This window comes from Phyllobates terribilis, unplaced genomic scaffold (assembly GCF_046119375.1).
Source record: "Phyllobates terribilis strain yellow unplaced genomic scaffold, ASM4611937v1 Scaffold_92__1_contigs__length_6168646, whole genome shotgun sequence".
NCBI classification, from domain to species: Eukaryota; Metazoa; Chordata; class Amphibia; order Anura; family Dendrobatidae; genus Phyllobates; species Phyllobates terribilis.
The window spans coordinates 4,664,896-4,668,302 of record NW_027362852.1 but is presented as its reverse complement, the minus strand read 5'-3'; the positions used below and the strand labels follow the sequence as shown (position 1 = coordinate 4,668,302).

At 49.2% G+C, this 3,407-nt stretch overlaps 1 long non-coding RNA gene across 1 annotated transcript; it reads left to right on the top strand.

Moving 5' to 3' along the window:
- The first annotated feature begins 1,466 nt into the window (after window positions 1-1,466).
- Window positions 1,467-2,423, top strand: LOC141197841 (uncharacterized). Its single transcript, XR_012269870.1, has 3 exons — window positions 1,467-1,538; window positions 1,882-1,943; window positions 2,024-2,423. It is a non-coding gene; the product is annotated as an uncharacterized lncRNA (long non-coding RNA).
- The last annotated feature ends 984 nt before the right edge of the window (window positions 2,424-3,407 follow it).

Here is a 3,407-nt window from a genome sequence, read left to right as displayed (position 1 = left end):
CGCACCCCCTCTTGTCGTGGGCTGTCAGGCTCCCACACCCCCTCGTGTCGTGGGCTGTCAGGCTCCCACACCCCCTCATGTCGTGAGCTGTCAGGCTCCCGCACCCCCTCGTGTCGTGGGCTGTCAGGCTACTGCGCCCCATCGTGCCGTGGGCTGTCAGGCTCCCGCACCCCCTCGTGTCGTGGGCTGTCAGGCTCCCGCACCCCCTGGTGTCGTGGGCAGTGGGGCTCCCACGCCCCCTCGTGCCATGGGCTGTCAGGCTCCCGCACCCCCTGGTGTCGTGGTCTGTCAGGCTCCTGCACCCCCTGGTGTCGTGGGCTGTCAGGCTTCCGCACCCCCTCGTGCCGTAGGCCGTCAGGCTCCCGCACCCCCTCGTGCCGTGGGCTGTCAGGCTCCCGCACCCCCTCGTGTCGTGGGCTGTCAGGCTCCCGCACCCCCTCGTGCCGTGGGCTGTCAGGCTCCCGCACCCCCTCTTGCCCTGGGCTGTCAGTCTCCCGCACCCCGTCGTGCCGTGGGCTGTCAGGCTCCCGCACCCCCTCGTGTCGTGGGCTGTCAGGCTCCCGCACCCCCTCGTGTCGTGGGCTGTCAGGCTCCCGCACCCCCTCGTGCCCTGGGCTGTCAGTCTCCCGCACCCCGTCGTGCCGTGGGCTGTCATTCTCCCACACTCTCCCCTTGCCGTTGTCTGTGGAGAAGATTAATACATATTTTCATTTTTCAGGTTTTCTTTTATAAAACAAGATCCCTGAGCTTCTGTCTTTGACCGAAAAAATGGCGTCTGACAAGTCGCTGCTGTCTGCAGAAATGAACACAAACATGGAGGAAGCGCTGTATGAACAGATGCTGATGAAGGTACGAAAGATGAATTGGAGAGGCCAGCAATCACCGGGTGAATGTCTCCTCCGTCAGCCGCCGGGGGCGCTGCAGTCTCCAACATTTACCTAATGTGTATTGTTGGCTTTAGACCCCTCACAGTTGTACTATTTTGGTGCAGGAAAAATCAGTTTGCAGAACCATCCTGTTCATGTTACTCACTGATTCTCACTTGTTGCCTCATTTCATGCCAAACAGGAGATACACAGCAGAATACCGAACTTACCAGAAAGCAGACAGATCAGACCCCAATCGGGTGAGATGGGCGTCCTCTGATTATTATCCAGATTACTTTGTGCATATTATGTGACAGATACCACAGTGGGGCAGTGGGGTCTTATTGACTGCAACGGTCACATGATGCAACCAACGTGGGGGGTCACATCGTTTTTTCTTATACAGTTGGTTACATGTAAATGCTGCTTGGCTTTTGCCAATTTTATTGTATTTTTGTTCACTTTTTGTTTTTATTTCTGTGTTAGGTTTCTGCATTAAAACTCGCACATCCAAAAATACCAAAATCTTTATTAACATCTGCAAGTCGAACCAGATCCCAGCGTCCCCGGACCTGACGGTGCAGGAGTTAATCAGCATCCTGGAATCTGATGATCCCTCTGGCTATCGAGTCCCCATGAGCCTTGGAGAGCCCCACGTTGAAGTTGATAATAGTACGGTTTTTTTTAATACAGCGCGTCTCTTTTTAAAGGGGTAGTCCAGAGATATCCTTAAAGGGGTTAAAATAGCAAGTATTACAACTTACTAATCCTCAATGGTCAAAGGTGCCATCTCCACAGGTTCTGGTAGGTCCACTTCCAGTCTGCGGAATAAAGTTTGACATCTTGTTGTTGACTTTTGAACTTTTTTGGTTTAGATTTGGGACTTAAAGGGATTGTCCACTACTTGGATTCCCCTTTAAGAACTTATACCACTTATTCATAGCAGCCCTACTAAGGTCAATGGATTGAGTCGGCACCGCAAAGTATCTAAGTCCTGGTGCACTTTGTCCTACAGGTGGATGCGGCTGCACTGCATACGACATAGTGATTAATGGCACCTTCTTTGAGAAAATTAAGGTAACTGCAATTGCTTATTTCGACATACGAGTTGTCTGCTCTCCTTTGTGTCAGCTTCTTACTTTGTATTTTTTTATTAGAATAATGAGCTTTTCAGGGAATTTTTTATCACCGTGGCCATGGAGGGACTAGAGAACAAGTACCAAATGGAGCTGTCAAGAGGTAACGACCGCATCACTGATATTTTCCTTGATTTTTTCCATCGACCACACAAGGACTTGTTCTTTCGTGGAGCAAGTTTACCATATAATATATTGAAAATTTTTATGTACCAACCTGTTGTATGGCACCGTATCAAATGCCTTTGAAAAGTCCAGATAGACAACATCCACTAAGTTTCCCTGGTCCAACCTAGAACTTACCTCCCCATAGAATCTTTTCAGATTAGTTTGCAGGACAGATCCCTCATAATCATATGTTTAGGTTATTCTTATTGAGGTGCTCCAGGTTAGTATCTCTTAGCAAACCCTCAAAGATGTTGCCCACAGTACAAGTTAAACTTACCGGTCTATAAATTCCAGGCTCAGATGTTATCCCCTTCTTGAATATTGGTACCACATTTGCTATGTGGGTGTAACACTGGTGGATATGGACCCACTGCCCCACGGGAGGGTTGTGACTAGGTGTCTACTGGGTCTCCACTAGAACCTCTGGTGGTGAGGATAGACTGGGCCGCCGATAGACACCAGGTACCACTTCAGGGCAGTCCCCGGGACTGTAGCAGCATTCCGGAGGTACCAGGGTACCAGACACAGGAGAGCGAAGAAAAGGACTAGGTCAGACAGTCTGAGATCGGGGCAGGCAGCACAGGTTCAGGATAGAGAAAAATGGCAAGGGGGACAGGGGTTTTTGATACCAGAAAACTCCTTTAACGCTTGCAACCTCTGTTGCTTGACTGCAACTCAAACAGTCAAATCAGTCAGTAAGAATTTAGGACACTTCCATGGCGATATTTTGCATCAGTATTTGTTAGCAGATGCCAGGAGTGGATCCAAAACAGAAGAGGTGAAAGTGTTTCAGTTACTATTTTTCACTGTGTTTGTTCCCCTCTGGTTTTCAGCTTACAAATACTGATGTAAATTGGTGCCCAAAATACTCACTGTGTGAATGAGGCGAGGAAGCTGCTTGTAGTACTGTAATAGAAGTCCTTATTCTGAGGATGAGTGCTATAATTCTTGTCTTCTCTGCTCCATCAAACTCCCCAGAGCAGGGGCAACCCCTGGGGCAAAACTGCTGGCAGCAGATGTCCAGACGTATGACTCAGTGAAGTGTGATGGACCCCGACTCCCAAACAAAATGAATCAGACACATACAAAATAAATACACAAAGCATTGCAATTAGGTGTCAAACGTTCTCAACTTTATTTAAATTTACATGACACCGAAAATGGCACAACCCTCGACTCACGAAGAGTCACCCTCCAGCACTCAGGAGAGGAAAAACCCCTGTGGAGGAAACCTCTA